Source organism: Monodelphis domestica, chromosome 1 (assembly GCF_027887165.1).
Source record: "Monodelphis domestica isolate mMonDom1 chromosome 1, mMonDom1.pri, whole genome shotgun sequence".
NCBI lineage: Eukaryota > Metazoa > Chordata > Mammalia > Didelphimorphia > Didelphidae > Monodelphis > Monodelphis domestica.
In genome coordinates, this window is record NC_077227.1 from 232,164,609 (window position 1) to 232,186,909 (window position 22,301).

At 33.8% G+C, this 22,301-nt stretch overlaps 1 protein-coding gene across 4 annotated transcripts in view; it reads left to right on the plus strand.

Annotated features, from left to right (window-relative positions):
* EFCAB11 (EF-hand calcium binding domain 11) overlaps positions 1-22,301 on the plus strand; it is a 199,246-nt gene that overhangs the window by 62,886 nt on the left and 114,059 nt on the right. The gene's annotated exons all lie outside the window — the stretch shown is intronic.

The window sequence follows — 22,301 nt, forward strand, 5'->3', positions numbered from 1 at the left end:
TAATTTTCCTTAAACATTTCAAGTATTATTTTATAGATGAAATAAATGAGATTAAGAGAGATCACTTGACTTAACCATAACCACACATAACAAAGGCTTAGGCGGGATTTAACCCCAAACTATTCCTGTATCTGTCATACCATATTGCCTGATTTATCATTTATAAATAGTTTTTCTCACACATTCTCTAGATGCAACATTGGAACCATGTTGAAGTCAGGATAGTTTAGTAGAAAGGGCCTTTCATTATGAGTCAGACTTGAAATCTAGTGCTAGTATTTCCACTGTTTGACCTTAGACAAGCAAATCACAATGTCTTTGCTATGTCCCCATTTCTACTCATAATAAGTAATTAAATTAAAATTTTAAGGTCCTTTCAAACTTAAGAATTCTACATGCCAATATCTGCCCTAGACAATGGCTCAACCATCTTTTTCATCATCTCTGTGTGTTTTCCAGGCATCTTTTAGAGTTCAATGTAGAATGAATACAAATGTGGTCTGTCCGTATGGCAAAGAGTGTTCCCAGGAGACAATTACTATGTTAAACGACTCTCCCATCCTGCATTTAGTTTTTAACCTCTCACTTTAACAAATGTTACTGCTGAATATCCTATTCCTCATCTACATATATAGTTGAACAAATTGTTCTTCTGGTAATAACACTTGTACATTTTTACCAATTACAAAATATGAAACTCATTATGGTTGCTTTCTTCTTATTGACACGGTATTGTTAACCTTTTCATCCATGAGTTAATTTCTGAACAACATTCCTATATTCATGGCATTTGCCTTTATAGAAAAGGGTTGCATATATTTCTCATTCTCTACAGATAATAATCTGGTTGAAAATCTTAACATTACTTTGCTTCTTGTAGTACTTTTCAAAACTAGGAATTCTTATAATAGTAATAATAGCTAGCATTTATTTAGCACTCTGTTACAATAGCACATGTTACATATACTATATCATACAATCTTCATAACACTTCTGTGAGGAAGGTGCTTTTATTATCCTCACTTTATAGTTGAGGAAACTGAGGCTGAGAGTAAATGACTTGCCTTGTGTCACACAGGTAATAAGCATCTGAAGCAGGATTAGAACAGGTCTTCTTAACTGCAAGTGTAGTATTCTGTCCACTATGCCACCTAGCTACCTTATGATATATGTGTACTGGGATAGATTTAGCTGAATAACTAGTCCAAGACCTCCTTCCATATCAGAGTATGTCAGGAATTGAGTTCAAATTTTTGATATCTCACTCCCCTAATTCTCCAAACAAATGAATTCTTAATTTTATGTTAGACCTGAGAACTTGCCAGACTCTGGGGCAGAAACTTACACACACTCACTCTCTCTCTCTCTCTCTCTCTCTCTGTCTCTCTCTGTCTCTCTCTCTCTCTCTCTCTCTGTCTCTCTCTCTCTCTGTCTCTCTCTGTCTCTCTCTGTCTCTCTGTCTCTCTCTGTCTCTCTCTCTGTCTCTCTCTCTCTGTCTCTCTCTGTCTCTCTCTGTCTCTCTCTCTCTCTGTCTCTCTCTCTCTGTCTCTGTCTCTCTCTGTCTCTGTCTCTCTCTGTCTCTGTCTCTCTCTGTCTCTGTCTCTCTCTCTCTCTCTCTCTCTCTCTCTCTCTCTCTCTCTCTCTCTCTCTCTCTCTCTCTCTCTCTCTCTCCCCCCCCCTTTAGGTCAGTTATCAGTTTGGTCCATTGTCATCTTGAAAGAGATTTTAAGCAGAATGCTCCAGTGTGAAATTTGCTTCACTCTGTGCTGTTTAACATTTTTATCAGTTATTTGGATGAAGATATAGATGGAATTCCTATAAGATTTGTGGATGACAGAAAGTTGAAAAGAGTAGTTAACAGGTTGGATGAGAGAGTCGGGCTCTCAAAGATCTCAACAGATCAGAAGGTTGGGATAAATCTAATAAGAATTTATTTATTCATCTTTGCTATATAGGACCAACCCATTGGTTTTTTCCAGTCTTCATTTTTTCTAATAATATCTTATATGCCACTTCTGTATCATTTCTTTTCAGGATCTACCACAACTTTCTCATGCCTACCATATATCTTAATTTCAGTTCTTCAGAGACCTACAAAATGAATTCTTTGGAGCATATAATATTTCATGAGCCATACAATCTTTCTAGAAGGATATTGCTTCTATGAGTCTATATTTCAGGAATGAGTATGGTATTATTAAAAGAACTGTGCAATTTCCCAAAGGCATTACAGACTGCCCTTCTCTACCTATTCAATTCTGGGATCAGCTGGTAGTCCATTTGCAGTGTCTGGCACAGATGGATAGCTGGATGGATAGATGGACAGATAGAAAGATCTACTTTAGGAGACAGACCTAGATAGATATAGTCAGACAGATAAGTACTAATGGATGAACTGCTTATGCATCCAATTGCATATTACGACCTTTAAAACAGGCATTTTTCATCTGCGTGTTTTTTATAATGTTAAGAGTTTGGTCAAAATCTCCTGAGTGATTGCAGTTCTTATTTAAGAAATTTTCCACTATTCCAGAGCTCAGAGCAGTTAGCACAATCTCAACTGCACACAGAAGCATCTGTAAGACCTATCTATAGGGAATCCCTTGTCAACCTGGATTCCATATTGACCTCTTTCAGAGTGGCAATCATGTCCCTTATTTTATGCCTCATTTGATATTAATAATTAGGTAGCTGTCAAACAAAAATGTTATGTCTTTTACATATTTTAAGGCATTGTCTGATTTTGAAATGCACAGGAGACAGCTGGGTAAGGGAAAGTATTTAAGATGATATTTTGCTCTACTGAAACAGATACTTTTTTACAATCAATAAATAATAAAAACAGTGGGATCTTGTGTTTTTTACAGTTCTTAATCAGTTATATGATTGGAAAGATGCATTATCCTGTGAAATGTCACTTGTAATATTCTGCCTGTTCTCTTCAAATACAGTTATCAAAAATATCCCTAATGACACTGCAGATTATGCACACAAAAGTTCTATATAGAAGAGGACATAGATATATGGGTTAATAGTTACTGATGTTTTCTTACTGTCTTTTCTAAGTGATAATTAAGGCCACAATTTCCTGCCTTGAGCATCTTTTTTTTCCCCCACATACCTATACCCAGTTTCTTCAATGTCCTCAAAGTTGTGTCACCCTTCTCTACTCTGTGTTTACTTGGTATAACCCAACTGCTATTTCCAATCTTTATTTTCTTTTAATATTGTTTCTACTCCTTCTGTTGGTATATTAAATGTAATTAAATATGACTAGAGTTTTTGGTAAAAAGAGTGTGATATTTGCAGATCTTTTCCATCTTTTCCCTGTTGTAATTTTAATATTTTCATTCTTAGATGCTCTTGAAATGATTTTGCTTAATTAATGATTCTTACTAAGCTTTCTATAAAATTATTTTTCTTCCTACTGCCTCTTGATTTTTTTGAAGCAATGCTGTTCACAATCTTCTACTCTCGAAAATTTTGCAAAACATTTCATTTTTTAAACCAATGTTGTCTTTGGCCGCCAGATCTCCATGCATGAGAACAGATCTGATCTTCTGGACCAGGCAGTTTCTAACATCTTCTGGTCTTCTTGTCATCACAGTTGATTTACATCAGTTAAACTTGTATCATTACCCATTTTTTAAGCACCAATAAGTTTTTTAAATAAGCTAGAGTTATTTTGATTATGTACCATGTATTTTCTTATTTTTATTCTAACTTTTCACTAATTTTGATCCATAATTATTTGATCTTTACTCCATCAAGTTGAGTGTCTAGGTAAAGATGCTTGGCTGATTCTGGCCTGGTTTCCATATTGGTAACCATTAGTTTTCTGGCTGTTAAAATATATTCAGTTTTGGGTTTTGTGGTATTATTTAATGTTCACCAACACCTGAATTATTTTCTTGAAAAAATATTCATGATGAATTAGGCATAGTGTTTCTGGCAGTCCACAAGCATTTCTTCTCACTTCTTCCTTATGCTTCAAGCATGTTTTTTCACATGTTTTTTTTCACTGTCTTTACTATGCACTTCTGTATGTTGACATCACCAAATGCTATTGTCAGAGTGCATGTTGATTTGATTTAGAGGCTCTTACCAAGTAAAGTCTCTCTCTCTCTCTCTCTCTCTCTCTCTCTCTCTCTCTCTCTCTCTCTCTCTCTCTCTCTCTCTCTCTCGCAACTGATGCTAACCCATAAACTACAATTATTTTCATAATGGTCTTCTTGCAAATACATCACATGAGCCCTGTGATATAGATGACCAAATGTCACATTAAATAATGCTTCTTGTTGCCTGGATGCACAATAAAACCAACTCCGTCTCTCCACAGAGAACCTGTAAGCCATCTTTCCATTTAGCTATAGCTTCCTTTTGTCTCCTGATTTCATTTGTAGCAGTGATTTATAGCAGTGGCTCCAAGTCATGGAATATTGCAATTTCTAAAGAATGAAAGTTGAAGATAACCTAAAGGGCTACTGAGAGATGTTTGCTGGGCAGAAGCAAACTGTAACACATCACAAACGAAAAATCCTGCACAAGTTGTATAAGGCATGTCAGTGAAATGTATGTCTCTAAGAATAATTGTCAAAGAGGTGATAGATTAAGTATGAAATATGACATATTTTTTAACATAGTCAAGATGAAAATTTATTTTGTTCTACTTTATTTGTTAGGAGGGTTTTGTTTGTCTTTTTATTTCCAGAATGTAGGGAGGGTGGAATGAGACAATAAATACATATTAATTGAAAAAAATTATAATTTTAAATGGCTAGTCATATCATTAGAGCAAGATATAACCAACCTACGTGATCTATTGTTATGCAGCCAATATGAAGAGACTAGATGGAAGGCCCACAGGACATTGGCTAGACCCTCAGTGTTGAATATATAGAATGAATTTATGGAAGTGAGTTTCTCTAGATGGCCTAGAATGAAGGGGTTGTACTCCTTATCATTTTAGGAAATACCCATGTCATTGGAATTACTGACTAATTAGAATATTTGGGTATAAACATAGAATGGTTTCTTATCTTATTTCTGTTGACTAGATTAAGTATATTTAATTTTTAATGTGGAGAAGCCAGAGTAAAGTGGGGAATATCACACATTTCAATTTCAAGAGTTAAGTTCTATCAAGTTTTATGCTTGATGATGAATAATTAAGATTATTTTGCCTTCAATTTAGTATAAAAATATTTAGAAATTACTAAATAATATCTAAAGCATATTAACTCAAAGATTTTTTGCAGTGGAACTTTTTAACCAGTGGGTGGTGCTAAATGCTCTCATGATAAACTAGAAAGGATTAAATGATGTCTAAATCTGTAGATTTACTCTAACAAATATGTGTTATATTCAGAATATTTATACCATAAGTTTTAATGCCAAATTCTTACATCTTGATAATTAGCCAACTATCATTAATGTCCAATATAAATAACCTTTAATGAAAAATCTGTAAAGTTCTTCTTAGCCCTTACATTATTTAAACTAAAACATAGTAACAGAAGTTTTCATTTCTTCCCCAGAAATAGCTCCTTATGTTTATCTGTCTCTGAAGGTAGACTAATTATTAATGGTAGATGAGAAGAAATATTCCTGATTTGAATAATTTGTTGATTTTTAAAAATAAAAATGATCATTATATTCAGGTCTACCTTTATTGTAGTACTATGCCAATAGGAACTCTAGTTTGAAAAAAATGTGAAGTGACAATTTCCCATCATCTTAAGTACACTGTCACTATCCATCACTTTTTGGTTATCCATAGTTTAATAGAAAATCCACCAATTCAGTATAAAACATAACTTACTGAACTTGAGCTATCATAAAGTGTGAAAAATGGAATGAGTTGTAGTTTAGAGTTACAATAGGTGATACATTAGAGGTCAGAATAATTGATCATTTATAGAACTTTTAAGTAGATAAATCTATTTTAGACCCATCTCTTAAGACTAAAGACAGCCCAATCTGGATTACTTTCAGAGTATACTCCCAAGGAATGTTGAGATTGAAGCAGGGTCTTTTAATTTGTCCTGCAGGCCCCAAATGGTCTAGAATCTAGCATTGCCCTTTAGCTACCATACTGTATATTCTTGTTGTTCAGTCTTTCAGTTATGTCTGACTCTTTGTGACCCCATATAGTACATCAGGCCCTTCTGTCCTCTATTATCTCTTAAAGTCTATCCAAGTTCATATTTGTTGTTTCCATGATGCTATCTATCCATCTCATCCTTTGATGTTCCCTTCTCCTTTTTTCCTTTGATCTTTCCCAACATCAGTGTCTTTTCCAATGAGTCCTATCTTCTCATTATGAATTAAAACATTTTAAGCTTCATTTTCAGTATTTGACCTTCCAATTAATGGTATGGATTAATTTCTTTAAATATTGACTGATTTGGTCTCCTCGTCTAAGGGATGCTCAAAAGTCTTCTCCAGCACAATTTGAAAGTCTTGATTCTGCAGCACTTACCTTTCCTTTTAACCTAATTCTAACAGCCATATGTTGCTACTGGAAAAAATGTAGATAGAATAGTTAGAACATATTCTCAGTAACAGATTCAAAAAATTTTGGAGTCCACTATTTTATAGATTAGAAGCTTAGGAACAGAAAAATGAAATTATTTATATGAAGCCATCCACAGTCAGTTACTAAATTGGTTGGACTTGATTTACCTCATTCTCCTGGAGTACATCCCCAGTTCATCAGTTTCCCAATATATGTAGGTTGATTGTGACAAAACATTCTGATGACCTATTCAAAATTTAACATATGTGTATGTTTAATCAATTTGTATTTCACATAGATAACTTAGATAACATAGATATAAAAGTACATGTATAATTATGAATGTTGTTGGGACTGCGAGAATGTTTTGTCACATTATTATTTTACAGATGCTATAAAACTAATAGACTTACTAGTTAAATTAGATTATTTCTTGAGGATAGAGATTATTTTTGCCTTTCTTTACAACCCAGTGCTTAGCACAGTACCTGGCACATACCAGGTGCTTAATAAATGCTGGCTGACTCATGGTTGTAGTTTTGTCATCTTAGTAATAGTAACAGCACCAAAAACTGACATTCAAATAAGACTTTAAAGTTTGAAAGTATTTTGATTCTCATTTTGATTCTCAACTATATGCAGCAGATGCTACATGAATTATCTGTCCCTACTATTATATGGATGGGGAAAATGAGAGATTAAATGATTTGCCTTTCTTCTCCTGCTAGTAAGACACTTATGCCCACATATAATTTTTGGAGTCTTATGGATGACTTTTATTTTTATATAATATTAAATTCCCAAAATATGCATTCTTGTGTCCTTTTTCTCCTCCCTTTATAATAGGAAAGGTAATTAATTATGAAGGAAAGGCTAACTTCTGACCTCTTTAAAATAAGATGCCATTCAATTCAATCAAATTAGTATTTATTAAATATATAGTGCTTAAAACACTGTGTTAGATACTGGAGACAGAATGACAAAAGTGAATTAACAGTCCTTCCCCTCATTTTATTGGGGGATATGGGTAAGTAGACAAGTAAGTACAAGATTAAAAATTTAGGGGGGGAGCATTAATAGAGAGATCAAGGAAGACTTCCTTGATTGACTAGAAATTTTTTATTGACACTAGAATTGACATCTTGAAACTTGAAATCTTAAAAGAAACTAAGCAACAAAGGCAGATAAAGATGAAAGTATATAGCATTCTAGACATGTGGGACTACTCATGCAAGGTCTTGGAGGTAGATGGAATATCAAGTTCAAAAACAGCAAATAGGTCAGTTTGGCTAGAAAATAGAGTAGATAAAGTAATGTAAAATAAGTTGTAATTATATTATTAGAGGGACTTTTAAATACCAAACAAAGAAATTTATATTTTATCCTACAGCTAATGGGAAAACATTGAATATTCTGGATCGGGGGAGTTTAGTAAGGAGGCTATTAGTACAGAATAGTGCCACTTGACAAAGAAACAGCGAATGTGAGGGGAGTGACAATGACCAAAGGGACAAAGTCCTGAAGGATATAAGAGGAGATAAGATCAAAGAATCATGTAGAGAATTTGGTCTTGGTAAGGAGAAGGAGCTTCCCTACCAGAAGTTATAACAATGGAGGAGGAAATATAGCATGTAAAATATTCCATGGAAGTTGTAGATTCCAGTGACGGAGGTATTGATATGGAGACATCACATCCCTTTTCCTCCCAAACCTTTCTTTTTTCCAAACTTTCCTATTTCCATTGAAATCATCTTCATTCTTCCAAAGTGATCTTTGTTAGATGCAGATCTGACCATACCACTTCCCCATGCAATAAATCCCATTGCCCCCCTATAATTCTGTGGTTAAAATGCAAACTCCTTTTTAACTATTAAAGTCCTTCACATGTCCTCTACTTATCTTTCTAGCTTCATTGGACATTACTCCTCTCCTCTGCTCTCTAGCTAAACTATGCTTCTCTCTGTTCCTCATATATGTCTCTATCTATGCCTTAGTCTTGACCATTCCCTATACCTGGACTACACTCCCTTCTTCCTTCAGCCTGATAGAATCCCTTTCATCCTTCAAGCTCAATTATCCACCTTCTATGTGAATCCTTTTCCTGATCCAAAATGTTAGTGCCTTCCCTTCCATATTACCTTGTATTTAACTATTTTGTATTCATTTGTATTTATCCTCTTTATATTTATTCTGTATATATTTATATATTGTGCTTGTTGTCTCTCCCATTAGAATATAAATTCATTATGAATATTGTTTAATTTTTTTAGAGCTTAATAATGGGCCTAAGTCAATATTTGTTGCATAAGAAATGCTAGTTGATTGATTGGTCTATTTTTTAAGAAAATAATGTGATCTTAAGCCAACCATACCTATCACTTAGAATCTATCTGTGTACTTTTTTTAATCCTTATCTTAGAATCAATACTAAATATTAGTTCTAAGATTGTAGAGCAGTGAAGGTTAGGCAATGGGAGTTAAGTGACTTGGCCAGGTATATACAACTAGGAGGTGACTGAGGCTAGATTTGACCCCTAGATCTTCCATCTCCAGGCCTGGCACTCCATCCACTAAACCACCTAGCTGCCCTATCTCTGCACTTTTGAAGAAAGGAAAAATATAGAATATATAGTGTAGACGGAATTTCATTCCCTCCCCCTCCTGGGTTGCTGACCCTGTTCATCAACATTTTTCACATGCCAGTGCTGTGTCCATGAACGTAAATAAAAGAGGGTGGGCAGAGCCCACCTGGGTCTTTTGGGCTGGAGCAGACAGGTGAGGGAGAGAAAGAGATTTTCCTGCAGGATGGCTGCATGTGGTCAAACTTAGAGTAAGGAAGAGATTTTAAATCTATGCTTATCTACCTTTTCTGTCTCAAGTGATTATTAATACACTTTATGAAAAATAAGGACTGGTAGATATTAATTATAGTTATAGTGGTAGTCTCTCAGAAGCCGAGAATGACTATTGTCTTTGTGCATTGTCATCTATTGATGTACCCTCATGTGGTTTTGAAGTCCAAAGACTGAAAGGGTAGGCAGGGTTGGAATAGATGAGTGTGCACAAAGACACTTGTGCATGAAGGAGATTTAAGTGGAAAAGCCGATGCACAGAGACAGTCCCACTCTCTCGGTGTTGGAAGCCTGGGTCCAATGGCATGAAAAGTCATTACACCTGGAGACTGCCTCAGCTGCATTGGATGGCCATGTTGTCTTTTGTGCTCCAACATGCCCTGAGCACTCCACAGTGCTTTGCTGCATCGCCCTCTCAGCCATTGAACTTTCTTATTGGTTTCTTCCATCTGTTCAGCCGAAGCAGTCTTCACATGCTGGGTGAGCAAGACCCTGGTTCACCAGGGGTCAATAACCCGATGGCTACCCTCACAAGGTTTAATCGGCCTGTCATATAATTATATATACATATATGGATATAGAATATCTCCCACCAAGGGAAAGGAGTCTAATTCTTTTCTTGAGTCTTAGAAATAATTTCTAGTACTAAGAACTTATGATAGTTGCAAACCATCCCTGCTATAGAGAACCTTTATCTTGATGGTTGAGTTAGGATATTTTAAAAAAGTCATCATATATAATACATTGGTGTGTGTGTGTGTGTGTGTATGTGTGCATGTGAAAGCATATAGAGGATAGGAACTAGATTTTTAACTTCATTGATATAGGATATTCACATATATGCTACTTATATAGAAAACTCTTATAAAAGTATTTTCTTGGCTAAGTTGAACTGATTTTTCCCACAAAATGAACTCAGAAGGGCTGACTAAATCATATAACAATAAAATAAATCATTTAGCTGATGTATACTTTAATATGACCTCCTAAGAATTGTTTTGCAGAAGTTGAACACTTTGATTTTTAAAAATCTGATAACTGTTTCTCTTTATATTTTCTCTTTGAAATATTTCCGTTTGTCTCAATTCCTAAGTTATGAGATGTTGTTTGATATAAGGAAAGAAGCTGTAGTGGTTTATTCCTAATGAATTTTATGCTAAAGCATGAAATGACAATGCCTCCAAATTACCAACAATGAAAACTTGGGCTTTAGTTCCAAATGAATTAATAATGAAGATGCCCTAAATGCATTTTAAAATAACAATAAATAAGGGCCAGGGAGACTGTGTCTCATCTCATATAGTTGGTTATTCACTCAAGCAGACAAGTACCTGTGTCCTCATTGAACATATGCAAACAGAATTTCTACTCACATCCTGTATTTGTTGCTTCGCTTTTCCTGCTAGATGAATGGAATTGGAATCACATGCCAGAGGTGTTTTAGTAATTTTGAGTTTTGTTTCACCCCCCCAAAAAATGACCTCATTGTTTTGTGCTTCTTCCCATAATTATACAGTAACAGAAAAATAAAGTGGCTCTGGGTATAGTCCACAGCAGAAATCTTGTGTTCTTTATGCAAGTTTGATTTATAGACATGTACTGCAGAGCTGAGTGAATATGAAACATTCATTTTCCCATTGCTAGTTGCCATGGCAATATAGTACACAGTGCAATGTCATTCCAGTTCTGGTGATGCCTGCAGTAGTGCAGTAGTTTACCCCTTTGTTGTTCTCGTTTCTTAAGCAATTGTCTTGCATTCTTTAATTATTACAATTAGTCATGTACACAAGTTTTTATCTTTCATCTTAAATATAGCATCATTTTACGTGATACTTTAAATTTTTAGAGTTTTAAATAGGCATTTGTGTTTTATTTGTTTCTTCCCTTCATCTTTTGGGAGAACAGGTCATACATGCTTTTGGGTGCTTTTTTTTTCTTCTACCATATCTATTATCTTATTGGTTTAGAGAACTCTTAGTAAGGATACTCACTAACAGTTCCACTCCTGTTCTTTGACTTAGAATCGCAGTTCTACACTTGTTCTGCGACTTAGAATTACTTAAGGGCATTGAGAGATCAAGTAACCAGCCCAGAATCACACACATCAATATGCCATTCAAAGTCAGTCTTGAACCCAAAGACTGGCTCTCTATCCACTATACCACTACTACCAGACATGTGTTAGGGGCCCCCAATTGTAACAGTTATGTTTTTAAAAGACTTTAATAAGGTCTGATGGGAAGATAAAACTAGCATAGGGAAACTTTGGAACTCCAGATTATCATGTTCCCCAGTGTTTTCAACTGAATAGATCTAAATTTAGGTAAGTCTAACAAAAAGAGATTACACATTTATCCCTCTCTTTATCTAGATATGGCAAACAGAGTTACGTGACTTTCCCAGGGGATCACACAGTAGGTGTCTTAGGAGGGATTTGAACTCAACATAGATGAGTTTTCCTGACTCCAAACCAGGAGCTCTATTCACTACACCACCTTTTAGTTTTCTTTCTTTCTTTTTTTTTCCAGCCTCCTTACTTTGCCAGTCTAACCAATATCATGATTTCAATAAAATTGTGTGGACCAAAAAATGGTAGAAATTAAGTGCTGGGGATAGTAGAATCATAGTATCTGAGAACTGGAAAGGACCTTAGTAATGGTATAGTTATTTTATAGATGAACTGGTGAGAAGCAGAGAAGTGGCCACTCCAAGGTACTTAGCTGTTCCTTGCCTGACTGTTTCCAGTCAGAGCTTACCTGTCTTATAAGATTCTTTTTACTTTTACTACCAGTAAAGTACATATCAAGTTGATCACTCCCTGGTGTACATGTTAATATTAATCTGTAAAACTGGGGAAAAAAGTCCCCAAGAGCTGTCTTTCCAACTCTATATATTTTCATGTCAGTTAGGATTGGCCAGAGTGCTCTTGCGATTGGTTTCTGGAATGAAATGTTTTTGAACTGGTGGCAAAGCATTCTTTGTTGGAATTCACTCTACTTGGCAGCCCTCCAGGGGACACTGCAAAGTATATTTATTTGGTTTATCTTTTGTTTGTTTAGCCTTGTATTTTGTCTCTTTTACTTTGTGAAATCCCCCCCCTCCAAACTTTTATCTTTTCCCCTCCCATAACCTTCATTTCTGTTTGTAAAATATTTTTGCTGGTTTAATTCACATTAGCAGTACAACTTAAGTTGATTTTAATCTCTCACCAAATCATTAGCATTTGAGTAATTTATTTGTCAATGAGTTGCAGCTCTTGCCTCATCTGTATAATTTTGAATGATTAAAACATTATACCTTTACATTTCCATATTGTCAACCTTTTTGCTATTATCTTTGAACTCCATACTAGTTATTTACATCTTAACCTTTGTACACAAATCATAGATTAAATATTCAGGGCTTTTGATATTTCTTCCCTTTTCCTTCTTTACTTTTCCAACAGTGCTTATATTTGCCGGTGGGGCCAGTTCTATCCAAAGAATTGTAAAGGAAGGTGTTTTTATGAACCCTTCTATAGATCCCTTTTTCAATGGTCTCTTCCTTTCCCCTTTTCAGAATATCTTTGTTCCTTTTTTATAGTATACTCCCTTTTTCATATACTTGGTACTTACAGTTTCTTAACCCTTCTCTACAGCTGCCTCATGCCCTTCTTGAAACTTATCTTATATCTGATCCCCTTTGGTCAGGCTTTTTTTTATTTCCATGAATAAATTCTCTATAAGTATGCAATCTGGGGGATAGAATGCTGGAATGGAAGCCAGAGGACCTGAATTCTGAGTCTGGTTATATAGGGTCCAAGTGACTTGATCTTTCAAGGCTTCAGATTCATAGTTTTTTAAAAGAAGGCATTTGGTCTTTAATGGTCATTCCAGCTCTAAAACCATGAATTCTCTAAGTCTTGTCATGGGTAATGAATGTAACTCTCAAGGTTCTGCCCTAAAAAGTTTTACACCCACTCTTTAAAAGAATTCATACACTTGATAGCTCCTTCTAACAATAACTTCCAGTTCGGTCTGTGAACCCCACAGTGCTTCCTGTCAGGCAGCATCTTTAGAACCTTTAATTGTACCTTCCCTCAAAATCCTTTTAGTTAAGGTAGAACTACAGGCCCCCTAATACTCCCCATTCCTGACCACTATAGAGTTTCTTTTATTTCACTTTTCTAGGTCTTAAGCTAACATTTTTCATTACCCATAAGTAATCTATTTATAAGTCCAACCATTTCATAATTTTTAACTGTTTGGATTCTTGTTTTTTTTCTTTTCTAAGTTCCTGATCTATATTAAATTACATTGTGCTTAGCTTACTACTTTTGTTGTTGTTTAGTCTTGTCGGTCATGTCTGTCTCTTCTTGACCCCCATTTGGGGTTTTCTTGGGAAATATACTAGCGTGGTTTGCCATTTCCTTCTCCAGTTCATTTTATAGATGGAGGAGACTGAGGCAAAAAAGGTGAAGTGACTTGCCCAAGGGTACAAAGTTAATAAGTATCTGAGGCTGGATTTGAATTTAGGAAGATGAAACTTCCTGACTTCGGGCTTGGCACTCCATCTTACCATAGCTCCCTTTATAATGACCTTCTGTATTCTGTTATCTACCTATTTTATAAACTATTCTCTCTACTTGCATCCAAAAGAGTTTTCCAGAATGAGTGTTTAAGGTACTGCTCTACATTTTCTGTGCAAAAATATTTTATTTTAACTTATCAAAATTGGTCATTTTATCTCTATGGTCATCTGAATCTTTGGTGAAAAATTCTTCCCCTATCCATAGTTGTAGAAGTTATCGTCCTCTAATTTGTTTATGCTCTAACCTTTTATATCTATATCATACATTCTTTGGGAGCTTATTGATATGATGAATTATATCACAGAGAGAATTTCTGTGAGATGACTTTCCAGTTTTACCAGAAGTTTTTGTTATACTGAGACCTTAACCCCAATAGTTAATGTCTCTGAGTTTATTAAACATTATATTTCTAGATTTGTTTGCCTCTGTTTGTTATACCCTTTATCTGTTCTTTTAATCAACTTTCCTATTTTTAACTAATACCAAATAGTTTTGATGATTACTTGTTTATAGTATAGTTTGAAATCTCATACAGCCAAGGCCCTTTCTTACCTACTTTTTCATTATTCTCCTTTAGATTCTAGATTTTTGTTCATCCAGTTGAACAATCATTATGTATTCTATAAAGTAGCTCTTTAATAGTTTGATTGAAATGACTTGACTAAGTTAAGTAATTTAAGTACTATTGTAATTTTTATTATACAAGAATAACCCAAGTATAAATATTTTTAATTATATTTTTAAAACCCTTATCTTCCATTTTAGAATCAATAATGTGTATTGGTTCTAAGGCAGAAAGAGTGGTAAGGGTTAGGCAATGGGGGTCAAATGACTTGCCCAAGGTCACATAGCTAGGAAGTGTCTGAGTCCAGATTTGAACCTAGGACCTCCAGTCTCTGGGCCTGACTCTCAATCCACTGAGCCACCCAGCTGCCCCCCCAAGTATAAATATTTAATGTCTCCATTTGTTTACATCTGCTTTTATTTCTGTGAAAAGTTTTTTGTTGTCATATTCCTCTAGTTCCTGTGTATGTTTAGGCGAGCCAAATACTAACATTTTAACATATTTTTAGCTATTTGGATAGAAATTCTCTTCCTACCTTTTCTTGCTGTGTTTTCTTAATGATATACAGAAAGACTGAGGATATATGTAGGTTTATTTTATATCCTACAACTTTGCTGAAATTAATTGTTTCAATTAATTTTAGTTGAATCTCTGGAGTTCTCTAAGTAGAGCATCATATTTTCTGCAAAAAAAGCTATATTTTTTCCTCTTATTACCTCATTTTTTCTTATTATTAACATTTCTGGAATTATATAAAATAAAAGGGGTGATAATAAACATCCATCTGTTACCCTTGATTTTATTGGAAAGGTCTTTTCATGTTCCTCCATTACATATAATGCTGACTCTTGGTTTTAGACAGATACTATTTGTGGTATTAAAGAAAGACTCATTTATTCTTATGCTATTTAGTATTTTAAAATATAAATGGTAGTTGTACATTGTCATAAATTTTCTGCATCTATTGATATAAATATATAATTTTTATTGCTCTCATTCATTTGGTCTATATTTATTGTTTTATTAAAATTGAATTAACCCTTCATTTCTAGTACAAATCCAATCTGATCATTGTTTATATAACTTTTTAATATGTTGCTGTAACCTCTTTGCTAATATGTCATTCAATATGGTCTATAGTTTTCTTTCTCCGCTTTGTCTTGCTCTGGTTTAAGCATCTGGACCAAATGCAGAAGGAATTTGGTTCCATACCTTCTTTTTCTGTTTTTGCAAATAGTTCATGCAGTATTCTAATTCATTTTGCTTTGAATGAAGGTTTGAATGATTTTACTTGTAAAGCCATATGTTCCTAGAGGATTTCTTCCCCCTTTGGGACATAATTTACAGTTTTCTGAATTCTTGGAGGGGTGGGTATTTAAATATGTATTCTTTTCATTTGATTACTTTATACTTTTGTAAATATTCATCCAATTTTTTCCCTGTTTTACTGGCCTATAATTGAGCAAAATTGTTACTAGTAATTTCCTTTTTTCCTATTTAGCTCTTATGAATTCTTTTTCAATTTTGATACTATAAATTTGATTTTCTACTTTTTTGAATCAGCCAATGGTTTATCTATTTTATTAGTTGTTTTTTTTTTCAAAAAGCCAACTCCTGGTTTTATCTATATCTGTTCATTGTTTTAATGGGGGAGTAATAAGGGAAGAAGGGTTGATTTCCATTTTATTATTCTCTATTTTTAGAATGCCTATTTTAATATAATGTATTGGTTTGTCTGGTTTTGTTTTTTTTTTAGTTTCATACCCAATTTATCTATATGTTCTTTCTCTCTTTTGTTGATGAAAGTATTTAGAGGAATATTTTTTTCTAAGCATTACTTTGACTCCATCACAAAAGATTTCATTAATTGTGTCATTATTTCCTTTGATAAAATTATCTACTTTTTCTGTGATTTGTTCTTTGACCCAATAATTTTTAGTATTGAATTATTTAGTTTCTAGTTAACCTTTATTCAAAGATACTCTATTTATTACCATCTGTATTGTGTTATGGTTGGTAAATGTGTTTTTTTTTATGTTGTGGTCAATAAAGGTTGTCTTTAGTATTTCTCCTTTTACTCATTTGTGAAATTTTTGTGTCCTAATATGTAGTTAAATTTGTATAAATGTGCCATGCAATGCTTAGAAATATATATGCATATGTATATACATATACACATATACGTATGTATACATACACACACATATTTCTTTACGTTCCTCTTCCGTAATTACTAGAAATCTATATCTAACTTTTGTAAGATTCTACTCATTTCTTTAGCTTGTTTCTCTCTTAATTTTTGGTTAGATTTGTCTAAGTTTAAAAGGGACCTTGAGGTCCCCATTTATAACAGTTTTGTTATTTCACCATGGAATTAAATTAATTTTAAGTAGTAAGCAGAATATTATTCATTGTATACATTTTAAGAACTGATATAAACCCTAAGGAACAAGATACCTCTTGCAGGATACCCTAGTCACTTTAAATATTATTATGCTGGTCAACTCAGCCTTGGGTACTCATCGCTTTCCCTGTTCTTACACCCTTCTCTTCTCTTAATGGAGGTCTGGAAGATGGAGCACTAAATTTCTCTAAAAATTTTCCATTATTGAGGGTAGAATCTGGGCTAACCAGCCTACTTCATTTCCCATCTGGAGCTTGGTTTCATTTGAATTCCATTGAACAAGATCCCCCCATGCTAAGTACATCCTGGGGTTACCCCCACCCTGTACTTTTCTTTTTTTGCCTTCTTTTTATATGTTGTCTTCCTCCATTAGATTGTTAACTCCTTGACAGCAAATTGTCTTTTTTTTCTCATTTGTATCCTCAGTTTTTATAGCATGGTGCTTGACACATAATAAGCACTTAATACATTTTATTGAATTGTATATTAATTCATTGCCTGTGGTATTTTTCAGAATGATGATGTTTCCCCATTTCTCTCTTTGTCATATCTGTTTTCTATAGCCTTATTTGAAATAAAGATTTTCCCCCCACTGTGTATTTATTGTTGCAGAATAAGTTATTTTTGGTCATAAGACTTTTAGCTTTTACTGTTGTTTCAGAATATCATATTCCAAATTTTCCATCCTTTTAGTAATAGTTGCCAAATCTTGTGTGATCTATACTGTAGTTCCTTGGTACTTGAGCTTTATATTTCTGACTGTTTGCATTTTTTTCTTTTACCTTTAAATTCTAGATAATTCTGGCACTTCTAGGATTTTTTGGGGTGGGGAGAAGGGGACCTCATCATTTAGTAGTTATCTGGTGTATTTTTCAATGTTAATTTTGTTCTCTTTCTGGTAACTCTGGGCAGATTTCACTTAAAATTTCTTGAAATGTCGTACCCACTCCTAGGAGATAAATAATAAAAGGATATGAACAGGAAATTCTCAAAGAAAGATATACAAGAGATCAGAGACTATGTAAAATGACCTAGGTCACTAATAATAAGAGAAATGTAAACTGAAAAAGCACAGAGATTCTACCTCACACACATCAGATTAAGGAAAAGAATTAAAGTAAAAAAAGAAAATGATGGTTTTTGTAGGAGCTGCAGCAGAAGACATGTTAATATTCTGTTGAACTGATAGACCCTTCTCAAAAAGTCACTAAACTATGTGTGCCTTTTGATATAGCTAGATACCATTGCCTTTTCTATTTCCTGAAGAGATCAAAATATTTATTGCAATGTTTTTTGTAGTGACAAAAAAACTTAGAACTAAGGGAGTACCTATCAATTAGAGACTAGTTTTAAAAATGCTTTTTTAATGTAATAGAATATTATTATTCTAGGGAGCAGGTGGGTAGCTCAGTGGATTGAGAGCCAGGCCTAGAGACTGGAGGTCCTAGGTTCAAATCTGGCCTCAGACACTTCCCAGCTATGTGACCATGGGCAAGTCACTTAATCCCCATTGCCTAACCCTTACCACTCTTCTGCCTTGGAACCAATACACAGTATTAATTCCAAGATGGAAGGTAAGGGTTATAAAAAATAAATAAAAAGAATAAAAAAGAATATTATTATTCTATAAGAAATGGTGAAAAGAATGAAGAAACCTGAACTGAAGAGTCATATTTATTGTCAGAGTGAACAAAACCAGAAGAACAATATATATAACACCATTCTAAAAACAGTTTTGAAACACTTTATAACTGAATCTGTGTAACAAACAAGTACGATTCCAAAGAAGTAATAATTTAACATGCTACCTACTTCTTGACAGAGATATAAATTCAAAGTGCATAATTAGTCATATATTTTAACGTATAGGCAATATGAGGATTTATTGGGGAGGTTTTGATTATATGTATCTTATATAAGGGTTTTGTTTTCTCTTTCATATGTGGGCAGGAAAGTTAGGGAGCATAGAGAAGAGATAGGGATAAGTTTACCAAAATAGAAAAGGCAGTCAGGGAGGGGTAGGTAATAAAAGCATATTGCTTTTTTAAAGCATAAAAGAGAAACAGCAAAAATCAGTAAGAAATACAGAAAGCAGGACATTAAAAATAACTAGTGAGTTTACTATGTACTTTATAAAAAGCTATTTATAAAAAGCTATTTATAATACAAATTTGAAGCTTCTTGGCAATCTTTTTCTTTTTCACTTTGTATGTGGAAGTGTTCATCTTATTTGGTGTTGGTTAAGTTAAGAATGAAAAAAGAAAAATATGTCACCTAGACTTTTTGTTTGACCATAATTTTCAGATTGTTTAATGATTCTTAAATTATCACCCTAAACCTATTTTGTCATTTATTTTTTATATTATATTATATTATATTCATTACTTATATTTTCTTCTGTATTTTTTCACCATTCTATTTTTGTTTTGATTTTCCTTTCTATTTCATGTTCTTTCACAGATGCATTCAGATTTTTAGGTTCCGTCCTATTTTTCAGGGACCATTGCTTAGGTACGGTTTTCTGCCTTCTGTGTCAAGATATTTTCCTTCCAATTTTTTTCCTTCAGGATCCTTATATCATTTAGATTCTTGTTTCATTATATTTGAGATACTACTAGAGTCATTGTGGTCATGCCTTTTTATGTATGAAGTTCTATTTACAGTTGTTGTATAATACTCCTTTCTTTTTCGTGTATTTCTTGACACCATATTCCTTCTTTGTACATGCTTAGTGTCTTTTTCTGTTTACTCATATCTCTTGCCTCAAGGTTCCTGCTTAATGAGTGGACTCTGCCAGTCTTCACATTGTTGAAGGGGGTGGTCAGGTACTGTTGGGTCCTGACCTTGATTTACTCCAGGCTACTCTGGACTATCAGAGTGCTACTAGTTTTTGTTTTTGTTTTTCTAAATTTTGTTTTTTAATTTAGAATGGGAACTTGATATGTTCATTGTTATGGGGAACTCCAAATGTAGACAGTCCTTTTACCAGTGCAGATTGGTATCTTCTATGCAACTTTCAGTCTTAGAGAATTTCCCCGAATAAATACCTTCCCAAAGTCACAAAAATAATCAATGTCAGAAATGAGATTTGAAGCAATATTTTTCCTGGCTTTTATCTACCACATAACTTCTCTTATATGTGTGTGTGTATATATATGTATATATATATATATGTATATTTTTTGCTTCCTTTTTTAAATTTTTTATGTTAGCTCATCCCACCCATGAGCAATCATTGTTTTTCCAATTGTTTAGATCTAGTTTTAATTGTGTGAAGAGTATTTTGTAGCTGTGTTCATATAGTTCCTGTGTTTATCTTGGCAGATAGATTCCTAAGTATTTTATATTGTCTAGGGTGATTTTTAATGGAATTTCTCTTTCTAATTCTTGCTGATGAGATGTGTTGGAGATATATAGAAATGCTGATGACTTATGAGGGTTTATTTTGTATCCTGCAACTTTGCTAAAGTTGTTGATTATTTTGATTAGCTTTTTGGTTGAATCTCTAGGATTCTTTAAGTAGACCATCATATCATCCGCACAGAGCAATAACTTGGTCTCCTCCTTGCCTATTTTGATGCCTTCAATTTCTTTTTCTTCTCTAATTACTACAACTACTGTTTCTAGTACAATGTTAACTAATAGAGGTGATAATGGGCATCCTTGTTTCACTCCTGATCTTATTGGGAAGTCTTCTAGTTTGTCCCCATTGCCTATGATGTTTGCTGATGGTTTTAGATATGTACTGTTTATTATTTTTAGGTAAGGCCCTTTGATCCTTATGCTTTCTAATGAGTGTTGTATTTTGTCAAAGGCTTTTTCTGCATCTATTGAGATAATCATGTGATTTTTGTGGGTTTGCTTGTTGATGTGGTCAATTATGTGAATGGTTTTCCCAATATTGAACCATCCTTGCATTCCTGGGATGAATCCTACCTGGTCATAGTGAATAACCCTTGTGATGACTTTCTGAAGTCTTTTTGCTAGTATCCTATTTAAGATGTTTGCATCTGTATTCATTAAGGAGATTGGTCTATAGTTTTCTTTCTCTGTTTTTGACCTGCCTGGCTTTGGAATCAGTACCATATTTGTGTTGTAAAAGGAATTTGGTAGAACTCCTTTTTTGCTTATTCTGTCAAATAGTTTGTATAATATTGGGATTAGTTGTTCTTTGAATGTTTGATAGAATTCATTTGTGAATCCATCTGGACCTGGGGATTTTTTCTTAGGGAGTTCTTTGATGGCTTGTTCAAATTCTTTTTCTGATGGGGTGGATACAGTAATCATTTTTAATGATTGCCTTAATTTCCTCTTCTTTAGAGGTGAGGTCTCTCTTTTCATCTTGGATACTGTCAATTTGGTTTTCTTCTTTCCTTTTTTAATTGCATTGACTAGCTAGTACTTTGTCTATTTTATTTGTTTTGTTTTTTCAAAGTATCAGCTTCTAGTCTTATTTGTTAAATCAATAAGCTCTTTGACTTTAAATTTTATTAATTTCTCCTTTGATTTTTAGGATCTCTAATTTAGTCTTTATCTGAGGATTTTTAATTTTTTCATTTTCTAGTTTTTTTTAATTTGCATGCCCAATTCATTGACCTCTGCCCTCTCTAATTTGTTAATATATGAACTCAAGGATATGAATTTCCCCCAGTACTGCTTTGGCTGCATCCCATAGATTTTGAAAGGATGTCTCATCATTGTAATTTTCTTCAATGAAGTTATTAATGGTTTCTATGATTTGTTCTTTAACTGATTTTGGAGAATTGTATTGTTTAATTTCCAATTAATTTTTGATTTGCCTCTCTGTGTACCCTTAATAATTATTATTTTCATTGCATTGTGATCTGAGAAGGTTGCATTCATTATTTCTGCTCTTTTCACTTTTTTGCAATGTTTTTATGCCCTAATACATGGTCAGTCTTTGTGAATGTACCATGTGCTGCTTAAAAGAAGGTGTTTTCCTTTTTGTCCCTATTTCTTTTTCTCCACATGTCTACTAACTCTAATTTTTCTAAGATTTCATTCATTTCTCTTACCTGTTTCTTATTTATTTTTTCATTTGATTTATCTAGTTCTGATAGAGGAAGGTTAAGGTCTCCCACTAGTATAGTTTTTCTATCTGTTGCATCCTTGAGCTCCACTAGTTCCTCCTTTAGAAATTTTGATGCTATGCCATTTAGTGCATACATGTTGAGTACTGATATTTCCTCATTGTCTATACTGTTTTTTATCAGGATGTAAGTACCTTCCCTATCTCTTTTTACTAGATCTATTTCTACTTTGGCTTTGTCAGATATCATGATTGAGATGCCTGCCTTCTTTTTATCAGTTGATGTCCAATAGATTTCCTCCATTTGCTTTCCTTTACCCTACGTGTCTACCTTCCTCATGTG